Genomic DNA, 21,150 nt, shown 5'->3' on the forward strand with positions numbered 1-21,150 from the left:
ATAGGTTTAGCCCATTGGAGGCGGTTGACTGACGCCCGGAGCATGAAGAATTTCTTGACCCGTTGCCATCTTTAAACATTCCTTTAAATTCATTAGTGAATAGTTTATCACAGGAAATGTCTGACACGATTATTAGTAATGTGAGCAATAAGAGGGCGCCAGAAAGTAATGAATTGGCTAATTTGACCAAAATTTTGGTGGAGGAGTATGTTAAATGTAAAAAGGGACCATGCCTTAAAAGTAGCCATAATCAGATCCCTGAGTCGAAAGAAACCCCGGGTAAAACTACATTTGAAAATAATGGGAATGAAAGGGGTCATGTTGTCATAGTTGAGACAGCAATAGCTGGACATAAAGAAACCTGTACCGTGATGTTTTGGAATGTGGCAGGCTTAAAGCAGAAAATCTCTAATCCCTCCTGGGAAACTGTCTTAGATAATATGGATATTGTGGCCTTGCAAGAAACCTGGACCATCGAGCCCATACATTTAAATGGCTATAAAACTTACTGTACGCCTGCAGTAGGAGGAACATACGGGAGACCTAAGGGCGGTTTAATTACGTACCTCTCAAACTGTATACCATATGAAAGGGTACGTTTTTACTCAGAGTGTAGTTTTTATCACAAAGTAGTGATAGATACTAAGAATGGAACTAGTTTTATTATTATTAACTTCTATAACAATATCCCAAGCAGCGCAATCCAGGATATTGTGAAAAGGTTAAATGATGATTTACAAGGTGAAATAGACAGTAAGGAGAGGGAAGTAATGATTCTATGGGGGGTGGATTTTAACTGTCCTCTTTGCAATAAGGGTCAAAAAGGAATTTGCGGTTTAATGTTAGAGCAAGACATTAACCTCACACATTTTGATCATACTTTAACTGGGGATTTGTTAAATGAGATATTATTTAATTGTGATCTGGGATACGTAAATGAACTGGCCATGCAATCAACACCATTTGTCCCGACCTTTATTGGTAGGGGAGCATCGACTACCATTGATTTTACTATCTGTTCGAATAGTTATGGATTCAGGATCTTTAGTTTTAAGATCCATGAGTCACCAATGAGTGATCATCTTCCACAAGTACTTGAAATTGATATCCCATTTACGGCATGTCAAAATGATAAGTCCCAATTGCAGGCAGCCCCGGACGTTACGTTGGGGAGACAAAATGGGTATACGCTTAAGTGGAGCAAGGTGGCCCCGGATGAATTCTTAGCTAACCTGGTTAACACCTGTACAGATAGCTTTAGAATTTGCCTGGACGAATACTCTAAGAGTGAAAATATAATAGAGCATTTTAATATTATAGCAGCCACCATTAAAGAGAGCCTGAGGGCGGTTTCTAGGAACAGGCCCAAGAACAGTAGAAGATGGTTTGATAATGCATGCACTATGGCCCTCACTGAGCTTAAATATGCCATCCACCGGGCACCCCGGGACCCCTCCTTAATAAGAGACTTAAGGAAACGTTACAATTTGGCATTGAAACAGAGGAGGAACGCCATAAAGAGGGTGGCTTGGGATGAACTATGTGAAGCCTCACAGTCTAAAGACACATCTGCTTTCTGGAGGGTGGTAAATGCCCCCTTCCTTTTTGATAACACCAAGGCTCGCATGGAAATTGCGATCGGTGAAGATGACTGGGGCACACATTTCTCCACCCTGTACAAGCGCTTAGAACAAAGTCCCGAAAAAGTTTCCAACTTAACATGCGAGAAAGGGGAGGATGCCCAAAAAGTAGTGGTTACCCTGCCTGAGGTTTTATTGAGTTTGAAAGCTACGAAGAGTGGAAAGGCAGCAGGTCCAGACGGGATCCCAGCAGATCTGTATAAAGCTAACAGTGGCATCTGGGGCCCCATTCTGGTACAGCTTTTTAATGCAGCATTAGCGAGGGGTCTAAGTCCGTCATGGTTTACATCTACCATTGTACCTATCTACAAGAAGGGAGATAGGCAGAATTGTGCATGTTACAGGCCAATATCCCTACTTGACTCATCTATAAAAATCCTCGGTAGAGTTATTTTAGCCGAATTACAAAACTGGGCGAAGGATAATGGGGTAATAAGCGATCTACAATTTGGCTTTCAAAGGGGCATAGGAACTATCGAGCAGTGCTTAAATTGTCCAGCAGAAGTACATATTGATAAAAAGGGAGCGCCTATACCTTGCCTTTGTCGACCTTACCTCGGCTTTTGACTGTGTGTCTCACAACAAACTATGGGAACTGATGCAAAGGATGGGCGTGGTAGATCGGATTATTAGTTTCTTGAGAGAGCTGTATTCTGGGGCTACTGCTACTGTTCGTTATGGAAGAGGGGGGGAATGTAGTAGATCATTTGGGATAGGGCGCGGAGTACGCTAGGGATGCGCCTGGCGCCTTTTCTATTCCTGATCTATATAAATGGGTTGGAGCCTCGTCTAAAAGATCTATCCCTGCACTCTTGTATGCGGACGATGCTGTTTTAATGGCGCGAACACCCATTGCCCTCCAAAACTTGATAGCATCCTTCAATAAGTTCATGTTTAGTTTAGATTTGAAAATAAACTGTAGTAAAACCTTTATCATGAACTGTGGAACAAGATCTAAGAAGCAAATGAAAACCATGTTTATAAACAACGCTCCCCTAGAAAACACGCCCACCTTCTCCTATTTAGGCATCTTGTTTCATGAGACTGGTTCATGGACAAGCGCTATAAAAGCAAGAACTCTCTTGTTTTCAAAGACAATAATGGCCCTAAAGAGTTTTATAAAAAAGTTGGGAAAGAAACCCATAAGGGAAATTTTAACCATTTACAATGCAACGTGTATATCGGATACTCTGTATGGATCAGGACTTTGGGGGTACTTTAACATAAATGCAATGCAATTAGTTGAAAACAAGTTCATGCGGTACATGTTGTCTGTACCCAATAGTATTGCAACCCTTAATTGTCATGAGGAGCTGGGGCAGTCGTATATCTCTGATATAATAAGAATTCAGCCCATCTTACTGTGGCATAGGGTATGGACTGTTAATGAGTGCGTAGTAAACCGTGCCATACTTCAGGATGTGTTACAACTTGAAAATGTCAATGTTTTTAAATGGTTAAACTATGTGAAATCCTGCTTGACAGAAATTCACTGTCAACAATACTATGAGGATCCACCTTCAATGGCATACATATCCAGAAAGTTATTGAAAAAACTGTGTATGGAACACCTCAGGGAAAAAAGATTGCTAGAGGAAATAAAGAAAAAGACGGTTTGCTCCCATCAGTTGATACTAAGCGGAGTTAAATTACAACCATACTTAAGCCTCCCTATGTCAAATTACGACAGATTTTGTCTTACACGTTTTAGATTTAATATTGTTTTTAGATTATTAACATTCCCAGTAATGAACTCCTGGTCTAATGAATTGTGCTTATGTCCATGTGATGAATTATCTCTGCAATCCGATATTCATGTGCTGTTTTTCTGTAGATTTTACACTTTGCCCCGTAGGAAATTTATTGTCCCAATCCTTAAAGAGATGAATGTAAATAGATGCCGCCCAGCGTTTTTAGAATTGCAAAGAATGGACACTGTATTTATTGTTGCATCACTGTCAGAATTTTTTTAATATGTTTTTAAACTCTGAAAATCGATGGATGGATACATTTTAATTGTTCTTATAGAAAATTTTGTGCTTTTCCCCCCTTGTTACAAAAACTGTGTATTTAGCCACTTTAATTGTAATTTTTACTTGTTGCTTTTATGGTTATTGACTTTTAACCTAATAAAGTACTTTGTGAGAGAAATGAATTTCTAAAATAAATCCAGTTGTTGAAAATCCTGTGTTTGTGTCGGACTCATTCGGAAGAGAGTGAGTTGTGGTTCTATATATATATATATATATATATATATATATATGGTTCAACAATGGCCCGAAAGCATTTAGGAATGCACTCTCAGCAAATAGAACCAGTTGGTTTATTTTTCAAAACGGGAACTTGCAGTAAATAACCCCCGGTCATTCTTCCATCAGACCTGACGCGTTTCGAGGCTGCTGCCTCTTCTTCCGAGGTCGCTTTTGAAAGTCTCGCACATGGTTCCAATTAGCATGCTTTTGAGCCACCTCCAGTGGGCTTGCATGCTGGGACTTGTAGTCCTTTGGAAATTAGTATTCACCCTTCGTAGGGACTGCGTGTACTTCCTATTTGAAAAAAGCATTAAAATCAATTCAGTTCACCCGCGGTGGGCCCAGGGATTAAGTTCAAGTTCAATTTGCCATATTCGCTGTGCCGCATATCGCTTCAGGACACAGTTCCAAGCGCGGCCTCCTGATGTGTAGGATGGTGCTACTCCTCACGGCAGGGCAGCCGTGTCAATTAATGGTTCAACAATGGCTCGAAAGCATTTAGGAATGCACTCTCAGCAAATAGAACCAGTTGGTTTATTTTTCAAAACGGGAACTTGCAGTAAATAACCCCCGGTCATTCTTCCATCAGACCTGACGCGTTTCGAGGCTGCTGCCTCTTCTTCCGAGGTCGCTTTTGAAAGTCTCGCACATGGTTCCAATTAGCATGCTTTTGACACGGTGTCCTGAAGCGATATGCGGCACAGCGAATATGGCAAATTGAACTTGAACTTAATCCCTGGGCCCACTGCGGGTGAACTGAATGCTTTTTTCAAATAGGAAGTACACGCAGTCCCTACGAAGGGTGAATACTAATTTCCAAAGGACTACAAGTCCCAGCATGCAAGCCCACTGGGGGTGGATCAAAAGCATGCTAATTGGAACCATGTGCGAGACTTTCAAAAGCGACCTCGGAAGAAGAGGCAGCAGCCTCGAAACGCGTTAGGTCTGATGGAAGAATGACCGGGGGTTATTTATTGCAAGTTCCCGTTTTGAAAAATAAATCAACTGGTTCTATTTGCTGAGAGTGCATTCCTAAATGCTTTCGGGCCATTGTTGAACCATATATATATATATATATATACACAATTAAAAAAACACAAAATAAAAAAGAGCACTAGCACTTTAAGAAACAAATGTACTGTATATAAAAATGTAAAAGTAAAAATGAGAACTAGCACTTTAATAAAGCCATATAGACTATAAACTTAGTAAATTGCTCAGTATATAATGGGTCACCGAGGAATATCTAGCCCTTTAATTCAATGTATTGAAGAAAAGGAACAATTTTATGTATTTATTTGTTTTTTAACGTTTGAGAAAGTATGATTATACTGTTCTAAACAGAACCAATGCAATATAATATGCACTTGCATGTGAAATACTGTATAAACTATGCTATTCAGCATGTTCCAAAATGGGTCCCATATTAACAGAATCGCAGGCTTTGATGTGCAATGGGTTTGTCCTTTGGCTACGTCCATGTTACACTTAAAAAGTATTCTGTAAGCAATCTGGGAGCTTTTGAGACCCGCATGGCAGAAACTTTGGGGGGGCGACCCCTGAATTACCCTACCTGGTGATCTAATGAGGATCAGAGTGAACACTTTGTCATGACCGAGTAAGTGGAACCATGCAGTGAATAAGATTCTGTCGAGTGGCTAGTAAACAATAACTGGGGGAGTGGAAACCTCAGAGGCTGGTAAAAAGGGTGTAACATGTAACCTCAGCTGAGTCTCCTGGTAGGGCTGGGAAGACTGAGAGACACTAGGGCACACAAGGGGTGTTTCATTCGCATCTGTGAGAATACAGTGCATACCCTCATTGAAAACAGAAATTCCCTGGGGTAGGTCGGAACCAGTTATAGGCGAGGCTGAGCTGAGTATGAAAGGCGACCAGCCTTTCGATGGCAGCCCCCCGGAGAGGAGCAACATTAGAGGGAATTGTAAAGGACGCAGCCCAGAAGAAATGGGAAAACCCGTCAAGAAACGCGGCCCAGAAAATCACAATACAGGGCCCATACCCAGCCAGGCAGAAGACACAGAGGACATGGAGCTGACTCAACAAGAAGAGCCTAGAATGGACCCAACACTTTGCGACATAATGCAGGCAATAACGGCTTCATGGGAGGCTCTGGAGACTAAAATGGATAGTATAGGGTCTGAGCTCAATTTGCTGAAAGACGACCACCGGAGGTTAGCTGAAAGAGTAACCACTACCGAACGAACATTAACAGATATGCCATTGTAATTGGCTGCGTTACGAGAAATAGTATCTCTCATTGAGGGTAAAGTCAAGGTGTTTGAAATGCGGGCAGAAGACAAGAAAAATAGATCACGCAGAAACAACATAAGAATACTAGGGGTTCCTGTACTGGCGGAAGGAAAAGACATGCTGACCTACATGGAGAAGTGGCTTTGAAAGGAATTAACACCAGAGGGCCTTTCCCAATTCTATGTCCTGGAGAGGGTTCCTACCGACACCCCAGGCCGGGGGCGCCCCCACACCCTATTATGGCCAAACTTCTGCACTATAGAGACCAGGACCATATCCTAGCTCAAGCTCGAGCATGAAGAGACCTGCAAATAAATGATAGTAAAGTGATAATCTTTTCGGATTTCACCAGGGAGGTGCAGAAGCAACTTGCAACCTTTCTAGGTGAGAAAGAGCTGTCTCCAGCAGATGAATGTTCCCTATGCAATGTTATTCCCGTCACGCTTACGAGTAGTCACTCCCACCGGTACGCAATTTTTCGTGACCCCACAACATGCCTGGAACTGGATCGATGCAGATTCGGATGCCAGGGCGGAAGGTGGCACCATGCAACCCAAATCTCACCGTGGGAGACCGAAGTCCACAAAGAAAATTTTTCCCACATTAGCAAAAACCCAGTGTGAGCGTGGAAAAATGATCCGGGCGCTCACTAAAATCAGCAACACAGTCAGCAGCATGCGTTCTTCGAACAGGAGGACCAGAATTCGAAGGTGACCAGAGATACTATCTCTGTAGAAAACACTGACACAGAACTGCAGAAGGTCAGACCACGAACGGCGGACGAGATAATTTAATGGCGATTGCAACATGCTAAGAATAAGCACATCCGCCAGCGGCGAGAGCCCGTTGTCTTTGAAAGGTCATTGCCTCCATGTACTTAATGGGGACTGTACCAAGGGTTCGAGCTCATTGTGATGGGGGGACCTGAGATTGGGGGTCTGCTCCAAGACTGATACCAGTCCACCCAACTTAGTGATATACGGGTGCACTCGCGTTCGGACACCCATTGGTGTCTAGTTTGGATGAGGTTTGTTCTTATGCCTGTCCTGGGGTACCGGAGATTGTATTTCTGTTGGGGGTTGGGATTCACGAAAAAGGGAGGGCGTGCATGGTGGGTCGAGTGGGACACATCAATATCCAGCAGGAAAAGAATGGATAGAATAATAGCAACCCCTGGTTGGAAGCAGGGACTCGTTCAAAGCAAAGAATGGCACCCCCCGTAGAATGTAAAGTACTCACCTGGAATGTGAGAGGGATGCACTCCATGGTCAAACAATATAAGAGACACACCTTAGTGCTAAGGAAGTGGCAGCTCTTCAGAGTAGGTGGTGGGGACAAGGCTAATACACAGATTACTCTGCATGCGCCAGAGGGGTATTGGTGTGGATTGAACTGGGTGTCCCATTTAAGTGTAGGGGGCAACTAATAGACCCGGAGGGAAGATAGGTGGTGGTATATAGGACATTATACGGTCGGGATGTCACTATAGGAGGCATATATGGCCCCAATACCGACCACATCTAATTCTTGTCTGCCCTCTCCAGAACTTTGTGCCCACACCTGATAGGCTCAATATTAATGGGGGGAGATTATTATTGTATAGCAGACATTAAACTTGACTGATCCCATCCACCGCTACAGGATGCCCCAATAGTCAGATCGGCAACGGCCCTGAAGGGATGGCAAATCCAGTGGGGAATGGTAGACTCTTGGAGAGTCCACCACCCAGGGGAGAAAGACTATTGCTTCTTTTCCCACCTGCATGACTCACATGTACGACTGGATATGATACTTTGCACACCAGACATACATGATCTAGTAGTGACCAGTGAATACCTGGCCAGGACAATCTCTGATCATAACCCTTTGTTGCTGGGAATTAAATGGGGTAGAACCCGGGCAAGTATCCCTACATGGAGGTTAAAACAGGAAGCTCTTGAGGACCCTGTCTTCCAAGCAGCAATTAAAAATGCCATTACCCAATACTTCGAGGAGAGTGATGAAGAGGAACAGACCCACAAATAGTGTGGGATGCATTTAAGGCGGTAATCAGGGGTAGATGCATGTGTGAGGTGGTGGGAATAAGAGGAACCCTCTTACGGGAGACCCTGGCTGAGTTTTATTCAACATAAATTGAGGAACTGGGCCCCAAATTGTAAAAGGGTAGACTCCCCGCAATGACATGAGAGGCTCTAGTGGTACCGCTCTTAAAACCATGGAAATCCCCTGTCAATAAAACAGCCTACAGGCCACTGTCTATGCTTAACCTCGACTACAAGGCTCTAACTAAGCAAGATACTAGCCATACGCCTCCCCCCGCATATGAGTAACCTTATACATAGAGACCAGGCAGGATTCATTGCAGGCGCAATACAGCTACCAAAATCCAGAGGTTATTCAGAGTACTTGAAGCACACACAAACGATGAAGAAGAAGCAGCTATCTTTGTGGTAGATATTGAAAAGGCTTTTGACAGCCTAGAATGGCCTTATCTTTACCGGGTAATGGAAACGTTTGGTCTAGGACAGGGTTTTGTAGCATGGACAAAATTAATATATATGAGATCACTGGCTAGAGTGAAGACCGTGAGAATGATCTCGGACAGCTATCAAGTGACCAGGGGCACCAGGCAGGGTTGTCCCTTGTCACCACTCCTGGCACGCCAGAACTGGGAAACCTTATGTTACGGGTGCGCGAATTGGAACGTTGTCAGGTGAGATCAACGTATCGCATAACTACAGTACCCAGAGGGCAGTGCGGCGCATCCATCACGCGCTGACGTTACGTCCGGCGCGCACCATGATTTCCGGCTTTGTGCGCAGTGAAAGGAGGAACAGACACGCGAAGCCGGTGCCAGATATTCCTGATTTCGTTCCCGAGAGCAGTAGGTTGGCGAGAGCCTGTCGGCAGACCGTGGTGGTCGGGTAAGGGTGCACATGCACCGTCAAAGTGGTGAGAGGGATATCGAGTGTGGGGTACAGGTACCGCTGGATCACTGGAGCTTACAACTGTTTAGTGAGAGTGCTTCTCCTCTGCGCACTCATACCGGTACATTTACGGAGGAAAACCAAAGGGCAAAACGGTCATGTGGGGTGCAAGTCAGGTCTGTGGAGTATATTAGTACCGTATGATTGTGGGAGTGTGAGAGCGATGCCGTGAGGTGAACGGCTCTGACATTTAATCTACGCAAGAACCCCTCAATGTTCGGAAATTAAGAGATGAGTGAATTTGGAGTTCACAAATACCGGGTGGAGCACTGAGGTCCGAAGCCGGGTTTCGAACCGGCAACTATAGTGCATTATAATCCTTTGTCGAAGCCGTGTTGAGAAACGGTGGAGTTCATGAGCTGAGAGTTTGTTTATTCATGTCAAAAGGTTCTAACGAAAGGCATGCAAATACATATTGGTTCTGTTGGTGATAATGCTACCTGTTCTTTGTGGTGTGTGTAGACTATGGGGCCAAACAAACCCGAGAACAACAACAAAGAACAGAACTGTTCATGGCGTTAAATGTAGTTTGTGGTTATTTTCTTTTACAGGTACTGCCAACCTCCACAGGGTAGATTCCCATGCTGAAGTTTATGTATTAGAATACGCATAGATTAAGTTGTTTAATGGTGTGTTTCTATTTTCACAGGTCTCCCTCCCCGCTGTCCCCATCCTTTCCTTCCCTCACTTGACCCGATCTATCTCTTGTGCTATAATAGCAATCGGAGAGGAAACGATCAAGAGGTGGAACCCTTTGTACAACGAACCAACTCCGAGGTGGTCAACGGATTCTACTCGAAGCTATCGGAGCTGACAGAATATCCGGCCTTAAAAAACCATTTACTTCCCAGTTGGTTCGGAGCACAATGGCCACCCTAGAAGACGTTCTTGCAGCCTTACAAATAGTACAAGCAGAGGTAGCGGTCTCCAGAGTAGAAACAGCTGCATTACAGGATCGCGTAGAACGACTCCAGCGTAATCCTTTTGACGCAGTTGGGAGCTGACCCGTTAGTGGAGGTACTTGGGTATGGGTGTCGTCCCACTCCGTTTACGGTAGAAATACCAACCCCGATTCCCTTAGCAGCACCAGAACGGTTCCATGGGGATGAAAAGAAGGTCCAGGTATTTTTGACACAAATTATGCTCCATTTCACGTGTCGTCCCAAGGTATTTAGTACCAACCAGGCTAGAGTAGCCTTTCTAATCTCCTATTTGGCGGGGGATGCAGCACAATGGGCAGTCCCCTTAGTACGGAAGGATGATCCGTTATTATATGATTGGGACGGGTTTCGGGAGGAGTTTGAAGGCGTTTTTGACCACAGAGCTCACTCATATTCTGTGGATAGGGAGTTGTTAGAGTTAAAGCAAGGGAACCGTGAATTATTGGTATATGTAAACGCGTTTCAGCGATTAGTGGCAGAAGCGCATTGGCCCGAGGAAAAGCAAGCAGCAGTATTTCACCATGGTCTTAAGGATGAGTTGAAAGATGTAATAGCCCAAATTGATCCACAACCTCGGTCTTGCATCGACCTAATCAACCTAGCTAGACGTATAGATCATCGTCTCTCAGAAAGAAGGGGGGACAGAAAGAAATTCGATCGTCCTTTCCTGAGGGGTGATAAACCGCGCTTACAGCGACATTTTTCTGGTCCAGCGGCTGAACCTATGGAAATAGGTACAGTCAGAGCGGCCCCAACACAGGAAGAAAGGAAACTGAGGAGAAAGCAAGGCCTATGTATGTATTGTGGGAAGAAAGGGCACTATGTAAAGGAGTGCTTGGCTAAGCCCAAGGCTAGAGAAGGTGGTTATGCGCGAGCTACCCCGATGACAGTATCGAAGGCGGAAAACTAATAGGCCCAGGGATTGGGGGAGGAAATTCCAAGGGCCATTATGAAATACCTTCTGTGATAGGCAAGAAAGACCATTTTTTTTGCGTCTCCAGTTACTTCTAAAGGGGAAACCAGTAGAAGTTACTGCCCTTCTGGATTCCGGCGCTACCGGCATCTTTATGGATGAGGAGTTAGTGCAGACTTTGGGGATATCAAAAGTGGCTAAAGAACATTTGGAAAATGTGTTAACAGTAGACGGTAGGAATCTGGTTTCAGGACCCATTGGATTTAGTACCCCCTCCCTTGAGGTAGTGTGTGGGGAAGCCCATAGAGAATGGTTGGCATTCAATATCATCAAAACACCCTTGTATGGGGTGATCCTGGGATTACCGTGGTTAACCAAACATAACCCTACCATAAATTGGATAGATCACAGTATAGTATTTACATCTCCGTTCTGTATTCAAAGCGGTTTTAGGGATAAGGGGTATACTATAGCTACAGCGGCGGAAAAGGACATAGTATTACCCGATATGTATAGGGAATACCTAGATGTCTTTAACGAAAAACAGGCTGATCTACTTCCTCCCCATCGCCCGTATGATTGTCAGATAGATTTGGTTCCTGGAGCGGTGGTGCCATGTGGGAGGATCTATGCTCTGTCAGAAAGAGAAAATGAACATTTGTGTGAATATCTTGAAAAGTACCAGGCAAACGGGTTTATTAGACCATCAAAATCCCCAGCAGCGTCGCCCCTTTTTTTCATTCCAAAGGCTAACGGCGAGTTGAGGACCTGTATCGACTTTCGTGCCTTGAATAAGGTGACAATCAAGAATAGCTACCCACTTCCTTTGATATCGGTTCTGTTGGACCAAGTAAAAAAGGCAGTGGTATATACCAAACTTGATTTACGGGGTCCTTACCACCTTGTCCGTATGAGGCGGGGTGACAAATGGAAAACGGCTTTTCGCACTAGATATGGATTATTCGAATATCAAGTGATGCCGTTCGGGCTCTGCAACGCACCTGCCGCTTTCCAATTCTTTTTGAATGAAGTGTTGAGGGAGTATTTAGACAGGTTTGTAATAGTGTACATAGATGATATCCTAATCTACTCGGAAGACGTCAACCAGCAACACGTAGGAAAAGTGTTGGAGGCATTGAGAGCAAATAATTTGTACTGCAAACTCAGTAAATGCGAGTTTCACGTAGACCAGGTTGAGTTTCTGGGGGTGATGTTGTCAGCACAAGGACAAACCATGGCAGAAAGAAAGATCTCGGCAGTACAGAAATGGCCAACCCCTACAAATGTAAAGGATGTACAATCCTTTCTAGGATTTGCCAACTTTTATAGACGGTTCATTTCCCAATTTTCAGATATAGTAGCCCCGATAACCCAACTACTCCGAAAAAAGGTTAAATTCGCTTGGACTCCTGAGGCACAACAAGCGTTCGTTCAGCTTAGAGAAGCGTTCAGAACGGCACCTGTCCTTGCACACCCAGATCCTGAAAGACCATACTTGGTAGAGGCTGATGCATCTGAAGTAGCCATTGGTGCAGTGCTATCCCAGAGAAATCCCCAGAACGGGCTTTTGCACCCCATCGCTTTCATGTCCAGAAAACTGAGAGGATCTGAGATCAATTACACCATAGCAGAGAAAGAGCTGCTCGCCATAAGAGACGCCTTCAAGGAGTGGCGACACTATTTAATGGGGGCCAAACATACAACCACTGTATATTCCGATCATCGGAATTTACAATACATGACATCAGCTCGCCTCCTCTCCCCCCGACAACTGAGGTGGATGCTCTTCATCGAATAATTTCGGTTTGTGCTCACTTACAGACCTGGGAGTGCAAACAAAAAGGCAGATGCCCTCTCGAGGCAGGAAAGCACACCAGAGCCCCCAGAAACGATAGCACGATCAATTATACATCCTGATCAGGTGATCTGTGTGGTGAAATCCGAGCAATTCCCCACTAAGGTGATGACAGAAATGAAAAAACCAAGATGGCAGAAGTGGTTGTTAGACCACAAGGAATGGAAGGTTCGAGAAGGCCTCCCCATGGTAAGGGAATCAGTTATTTGTACCTACTCCGAGCTTACGCCGGGAAGCACTACACTGGTGTCATACTTCTCCCACAGCGGGACACAACGGAAGAGAAAAGACCCAAGAAAGGCTTCTAAGACAATTCTGGTGGCCTACAATGACCAGCGATGTGAAATCGCTCGTACAGACTTGCCAAGTCTGTATGCAAACCAAACCTGATCGAGGTAAGCCTTATGGGTTGCTTCGACCCCTGCCAACCCCTAACACGCCGTGGGAACACATAACGTTAGATTTCATTGTCGGATTGCCTAAGGATCAAGGCTATACCACGATCTTGGTAGTAATCGATAGTTTAACTAAGATGGGCCACTTCATTGCGTGTTCTAGTCTACCTACTTCCAGACAAGTGGCCAAGCTATTGCTGACTCACGTGGTATGCCTACATGGCCTTCCCAAGACTATCGTCACAGACAGAGGCACGCAATTCACGTCACAGTTCTGGAGAGTGTGGTGTTCCGCCTTGCAAATCAATTCCAACATGTCTACTAGCTTTCACCCACAGACAGATGGACAGACGGAGAGGTTGAACCAAACTCTAAAACAATATTTGAAAGCCTACGTTCAAAGCACTACAGAAGCCTGGGTAGAGTGGTTATGGCTAGCTGAAATAGCCTACAATAGTGCTCAGCATAGCACCACAAAACTAGCCCCGTTTTTTGTTACCTATGGCTTTCACCCCCGGTTCCTACCATTTATACTGCCCAGAGAAACACTGACAGTACCAGAGGTACAAACAAGAATCAAAAGAATCCAAAGAATCCTGAAAAACACCCAAAGAAATGTTCTGAAAGCAAAGACCACGTATAAAGAACAAGCAGACAAACATAGGAGGCCCGAACCATTGTACAAGGAAGGTGATGCGGTATGGTTATCAACCCGGAATATACGCTTTCGGTGCTTTAGCATTTTTAACCCTCGATACATCGGTCCTTACAAGATTCTTAAGATACTCAACCCGGTAGCGGTCAAACTAGCGTTACCAAATCACATGCGTATCCATCCCGTCTTCCATGTCTCCTTATTAAATCCAGCCCACACTCCGGTACCCAGACACCCTAAGCCAATCTTGATCGACAACGAACCGGAATATGAAGTACGAGCAGTGGTGGACTCCAAGAAAAGAGGAAGGAAGGTATGGTACCTGATATCATGGAAAGGATATGGACCGTGCAGAAGCAGTACACGCTCCTCAACTGATAAGGAAATTCCACACACTAAATCCCTTGAAACCAAAATCCTGACAACGTCCCTCGGGGGAGGGATGTACTGTTACGGGAGCGCGAATTGGAACGTTGTCAGGCGAGATCACCGTATCGCAGAACTACAGTACCCAGAGGGCAGTGCGGCGCATCCATCACGCGCTGACGTTACGTCCGGCGCGCACCGTGATTTCCGGCTTTGCACGCAGTGAAAGGAGGAACAGACACGCCAAGCCGGTGCCGGATATTCCTGATTTCGTTCCCGAGAGCAGTAGGTCAGCGAGAGCCTGTCGGCAGACCGTGGTGGTCAGGTAAGGGTGCACATGCACCGTCAAAGTGGTGAGAGGGATATCGAGTGCGGGGTACAGGTACCGCTGGATCACTGGAGCTTACAACTGTTTAGTGAGAGTGCTTCTCCTCTGCGCACTCATACCGGTACATTTACGGAGGAAAACCAAAGGGCAAAACGGTCATGTGGGGTGCAAGTCAGGTCTGTGGAGTATATTAGTACCGTATGATTGTGTGAGTGCGAGAGCGATGCCGTGAGGTGAACGGCTCTGACATTTAATCTACGCAAGAACCCCTCAATGTTCGGAAATTAAGAGATGAGTGAATTTGGAGTTCACAAATACCGGGTGGAGCACTGAGGGCCGAAGCCGGGTTTCGAACCGGCAACTAGAGTGCATTATCATCCTTTGTCGAAGCCGTGTTGAGAATCGGTGGAGTTCATGAACTGAGAGTTTGTTTATTCATGTCAAAAGGTTCTAACGAAAGGCATGCAAATACATATTGGTTCTGTTGGTGATAAAGCTACCTGTTCTTTGTGGTGTGTGTAGACTATGGGGCCAAACAAACCCGAGAACAACAACAAAGACCAGAACTGTTCATGACGTTAAATGTAGTTCGTGGTTATTTTCTTTTACGGGTACTGCCAACCTCCACAGGGTAGATTCCCATGCTGAAGTTTATGTATTAGAATACGCATAGATTAAGTTGTTTAATGGTGTGTTTCTATTTTCACAGGTCTCCCTCCCCGCTGTCCCCATCCTTTCCTTCCCTCACTTGATCCGATCTATCTCTTGTGCTATAATAGCAATCGGAGAAGAAACGATCAAGAGGTGGAACCCTTTGTACACCGAACCAACTCCGAGGTGGTCAACCGATTCTACTCAAAGCTATCGGAGCTGACACCTTACAAGGGGCTTGATATACTTGCCCAACAACATTATATAGCATAGTATGCCAATTATCTGCTTTTCCTCCAGAATACAAGGGAGTACCTGTGGGGTGCAAAGGAGCTTCTCAAACATCTGGAAAGGGTCTCGGGGCTCCGGGTCAACTGGAAGAAGTCATGCCTGTTTTCGACCACTGCGGGTAGAGACAGACCAGATATAGAGCAGGATGTAATATGGGAGTCTAGATGCTTATTGTAAATAGGAACAAAAATGTATCATGATACCTTGGATACCCTGGAGGGCAATGTAGAGAAGGCCATTAGGGGACTAAAAATGAATATGGAATTCTGGGCCTCCCTCCCCTCTCTTTGATGGGCAGGATAGCCCTTCTATAAATGGTGGCACTGCCACGACTGCTATATTTTTTGGTACCCTTCCTATATGGATCCCGGCGAGTGTCTTTAAGACTTTGGGTCATTGATCACAGGATTTGTATGGGGGGCTGGTAGACGTAGAGTGGCGCTCACTACACTGCAACGGCCTACGGCAGAGGGGGGACTTGCACTCCTGGAATTATAAAATTACTATCTGGTGGCTCAGATCCAATGGCTCATACAGTGGGTGGCGGGCAGGAAGGCAGGAATAGAGCAACTAGACTACAAGGTTCCGGACATTAAACAGTTGTTCAGGGCGATTCTGAGACTAGCGGTCTCAAGAACAAACAGTAGCCCTGAGTTTCAGTTACTGTGTAAGTGCTGGGGTCGTTCCTTGCAGAAATCTAAAACTAAGAGACCATACGCCCCTGACATCCCACATGGAGGGGATTGGCATGGACTAAGAGATTGTGTAGTGGCAGGAGTACACACAGTGGGGGCCTTATATGATGATGGGACACTGTTACTGTTTGAAGACTTTCGAGAAAGATATGAACTCCTGAGGGGTCATTTCCTCTTCCATGGAGCACTAATAGAGGCAATCCAAAAGCACTGAAATTTGAGGATGGAGGATCCTCAGCTGTCAGCCGCGTGCCAGTACATAGTGCTAACCTAAGGAACATATAAAGCAATCACATGCTTGTACCGCTGTCTCTGAGAGGAGGGTGTGGGTCCCCTAGACAAAATAAGAGCATGATGGCGAAAGATCTGGGGATCCCCATAGAGGAGGAAGTATGGGAAGGACTAGTGAGCCGCTTCCCCAAGGTTTCCAGGAACCCACGATTCAAGCTTATTCACTCTCATGTGATATATAGAGCATATCTTACCCTGGATGGGATAAACCGATACTTCGCAACGATCGATGCTACATGCCCATGCTACACAGCGACAGGAGCAGAGTTTCTTCACATGTTTTGGAGTTGCCCATACCTGGGGAGGTTTTGGAAAATGATCGCCGACACGCTGTCTGAGGTGTTAGACAGGGAGGTCCACTATACACCACAACACTGCCTCCTCCATTGGTTGCCACATACCTCCAAGACTAAATTCACTAGTAGGTTTCAGGACCTGGTACTTCTCCTCGCTAAAAGAGAAATAGCCCAGAACTGAAAGGGGCAAAAGGGACCTAGTACGGAAAGCTGGAAATAAGAGCTGCTACGCTGGTTGGACTATGAAGGAGCAGGAGGACTAGGAATGCCAAGAGAGGGATGGGCTCACTGGAGGCAGCCAGAGTCTGGATGGTGCTAGTCGAGGAACTGAAAAATGGAGCTGGCTGCCTAAAAGAAGACCCTGAGTGCAATAGTTGATTAAGCGCACCACTAGGGAGGATCTAGGTGAGGTTTACGACAAGGTGACGAGAAGAAACGAAGCTCCCTACAGCTGAGGGTGAGATGATTAGCAAATTTGATTTAATTTAATGGTTTGAATGGATAAAATGATCTGCTGGGATCAGACAATGAGAATGAGAAGGAGGGAACCAGACCTCCTTCTGTTACTTAAAGACTGACCCACCATGACACACCTGGGGTCGGGGGAAGGAAGGGGGAAGAAGGGAAGGGTATATTGTTGTTCATAGTAACTATCCTCCTAGCCTAGGCAATTTGATTGTTAAGGGGAATATCACTGGACCTGTTGCTTACTGCATTTGGGAAAGGTCTGACTACTATATCTCGCAGCAATAGGGGTATATAATCAGGAATAACAGTCTGAATACTGTAAATACTGCATTTGCAGGAAAATTCACTGAAAGTACTTTATGGATGTTTGCAAAAACCAATAAAAATGTATTAAAAAAATGGAGGTCCACATGTTGAAAGAACCAGTATTCACAGCAGAAGTTTCATCGTTATGTAGGACTCCACGACAGAGAAGACGAAATTCAGTCTTTGCCCTAAGTTGGAAAATTTGACAGAGTATTTAAGAATTGCAAGCATAACACTATGGCCAGAAGGAAGACTGTGAGAGGGATGGGTGGAAAAAGAAGGAGGTTGGGAGGCGTGGCCAAGGAGCCAAGAATGGGGGTCATGTGAGCTTGAAGCTCTGCGCCGTCCCAACATTTATTAGCGTAATCCTGCGAAGCCGGAGACCGGGGGACGTTCCAAATCTGCCCGGTCGGTGCCAGGATGCCAGAAAGCTGGTCCCGGTGATCGCGCCGTCTCCTGAGCGCTCAGGAGATGGCGCGATGTGACCGAGATGGCGGCCCGGAACTGACTCACGCAGGGGAGCGGAGAGAAGTTTGGGCTTCGCTGCAGCTTGGGTTGGGGTCCGAGGCTCGCAGGCAGCAGCCCACAATGACCTACAGAGAGCTGCGAGGGACGGCCGGTGCATGAAGGCAGTGACGGCGCAGAGGTACGGAGTCAAACACACTGCGCTGTGGCCGTCAGAAGCAGAGTACGGGGCGAGGCGGGTCGTTGGAGCCCGGTTCGGGCCCGAGAATTAGGGCGCAGGCTGTGCCACCAGCCCTATTGTCGCAGCGGTGCCCAGTGCCGGGGCCAGTGAGCAGCAGTGGAAGGACCGCTGTAGACTGTGACCTCCATTCGGTCTGAGAGCTACCTGGGGGTTTCTCTGGGTCGCAGTCTAGACCCTGCAGGGGCTGGCCGACAGTGGTTGGAACCCGACCCATGGGTGGCTGGCCGCTGCCGCCCAAGAAGATAATCTGCATAAAGAACAAACTGTCTGCCAATTCTGATAATCAATTTTGATTAATAATGAGAAAACAGCGCGGGAGAACTCAAACAAGCCACGCCAGCACTAATTAATAGTATTTATTAGAAGAACATCTTTTTTGTTCATTTGTATTTTTATCCATAATTATTTTGGACACGAATATACACTAAAAAGAAAATACCATGAAAGTTTTTTACAACACCACAATACAAAAGGGTTTAAGACAATGACTAGCCACCAATTTGGCATATCTCACCATTAACAAACATACTTGATCATTAATACAACACTCCTCATTCATAAAACACACACTCACATGTTCACTCCTTGGTTCCCAATATTTTCAATTTAGTGGACCAAGGATCTAAACCAAACAAGGAAATGATTGACCAGCTGATTTAGATGTGCATAAATCCTACTGATGGTAATTCATTTTATAATTCATCAACAGTTGTTTTAAAATGCACAACAAAAGCCAAATTTAAACCAATGTTTGGTATATCAGAGAAAGAAGGTCTACGTGTTTCGAACCCACTGTTTTTTGGGGGTTTCTCTTCAGGACCAAGACACTGTGGGGTAAAGAAAAATAAAAGAGGTTTTACTTTAAAATGACTGAGTAACCCTAGAGCGCAACACCATTACTCAAGAGCCTCATGAAAAAATTCAAAGGAAAAAATGTTACCGATTAAACGCTCACCAATGAGTATAATTTCAAAATTCTCTAATGGAGACCCACTACAAAAGAAAAACCAAATCAAAATAAAAGAAGAACAAAAAGAAAAAAAAGTCTGTCAGCACTTTACTCAGTTTTAGTCATTGGGTTACAGAAGAAATGAAACTCCAGACTACGACTTACTATGTTAATGACAGGGAAATTCGTGGTATGAATCGAGGCGTCAGCCTCAGTTGACTTGTCTCTTCTCTCTTTAGTTAGGCCATTTATGTGCATGCCCGAAGCTGGAATAAAAGGCAAAGGCGTCTACAATGTACGTCTGGAGACAAATTATATACAAAGCATAAGTCTCCAATTAAGCGGCAACATACCTGCCATATGCTTTTAATGAATTAAAGAGTCTCTGTACATGACCCGACGATCAGGAAGGGTTCTTTAGAATGACGCCATATCTGAAACAGAAAGGCGAAGGACCGACTTAATTAAAATAAAAGATTGAAGGAGGACCTAGCAAAAGTCTTGTTCGCGTTGGATGCTGCTTACCTACTCGGTGGCAGCTGCAGTATTCTTTACGAAAAAACGTCTCGACAGGCAGCGTGTACCTTCATTGAATCTCCAACGGCACTTCTTTATATTGTCCAATAGGAATTCTGGGAAAACCCAGTTTGATGGGAAATGTAGTTTGCAACTAAGCCGAAGTACCAGGAACTAATCACACAGAGAAATAGATAACAAAATAAAGGAGGGTGTGGCAACACATCCAAAAAACTCCATGGCGGCTGCAATATTCTTTACGAAAAGACGCCTCTAGAGCCAGCGTGTACTTTCATTAAATTTCATGATAGCACTTCCATATAATGTCCGCTAAAGAATTCTGGGGAAACTCCGATTATGGAAAATGTAGTTTTCAGCTAAATTAGAGTATAAGGAACTGATCGCACAGTGAAAATAGATGGCAAAATGGAAGCAGGATGGAAAAAGAAATGATGTGAGCATATACAAAATGCTCCAAAAATTGGCTCCTTACAATTTGTATATTTCTGATAATTCATTCAAACCTGTGATTGCAGTATCAAATTTAACAATAAGCATTGCTTCTCGTTGTGATAATTTTAAATCTAAATCCCCTCCACTAGGGTCATGTTCAACTTTTGAAATGACCGTCCAGTGTAGATCTTTTTCTGTGTGGGCTTTTTTATTCCAATGATTGACAAGCGGAGCAGTCTCAACACTCTTCCTAATTCGAGACTTGTGTTGAGTTATTCTGTGTCGGACCTCTTGATTTGTTTTGCCTATGTACAACATAGGACATGGACATACAATCCCATAAATTACATAAGAAGCTGAGGCGAATAACGGTGGAGCACTAATGAGTTTTTTGATGTGATCTTCGCCATAAGCAAAAGTGTCATTTTCAGTCCTTGTCAAAAAAAGAAATAAATCTTCCCAAAAAAATTCAAAATTAAACAATGGAACAACAAATAGAAAAGTGAACTTCCTACTAGAACCAACAAATTTAAACAACAATTCATGTGAATCTAAGGGGATTCGCTACCCGAGATTTCATATAGAACACCTAGCGGGAAGGCACCCGTCAAGCAACTGAGAACAAAAATGGGTGTGGCTCTAATCGGTAAGGCTGAGTCCCTTAGCATAAAGAACAAACTGTCTGCCAATACTGATAATCAATTTTTATTAATAATGAGAAAACGGCGCGGGAGAACTCAAACAAGCCACGCCAGCACTAATTAATAGTATTTATTAGAAGAACATCTTTTTTGTTCATTTGTATTTTTATCCATAATTATTTTGGACACGAATATACAAAAACACCATGAATTTTTTTTACAACAACACAATACAAAAGGGTTTAAGACAATGACTAGCCACCAATTTGGCGTATCTCACCATT

General features: G+C 44.7%; 1 protein-coding gene and 1 long non-coding RNA gene across 2 annotated transcripts in view; both read right to left on the minus strand.

Moving 5' to 3' along the window:
- LOC146784513 (zinc metalloproteinase-disintegrin-like berythractivase) overlaps positions 1-21,150 on the minus strand; it is a 2,362,040-nt gene that overhangs the window by 534,979 nt on the left and 1,805,911 nt on the right. The gene's annotated exons all lie outside the window — the stretch shown is intronic.
- Positions 18,666-19,902, minus strand: LOC146784515 (uncharacterized). The gene is made up of 4 exons (XR_014970434.1): positions 19,782-19,902; positions 19,610-19,690; positions 19,422-19,522; positions 18,666-19,134 (listed from the first exon to the last, which is right to left on the minus strand). It is a non-coding gene; the product is annotated as an uncharacterized LOC146784515 (long non-coding RNA).

The sequence above is a fragment of the Triturus cristatus genome, chromosome 11, assembly GCF_964204655.1.
Source record: "Triturus cristatus chromosome 11, aTriCri1.1, whole genome shotgun sequence".
Classification (NCBI taxonomy): Eukaryota; Metazoa; Chordata; class Amphibia; order Caudata; family Salamandridae; genus Triturus; species Triturus cristatus.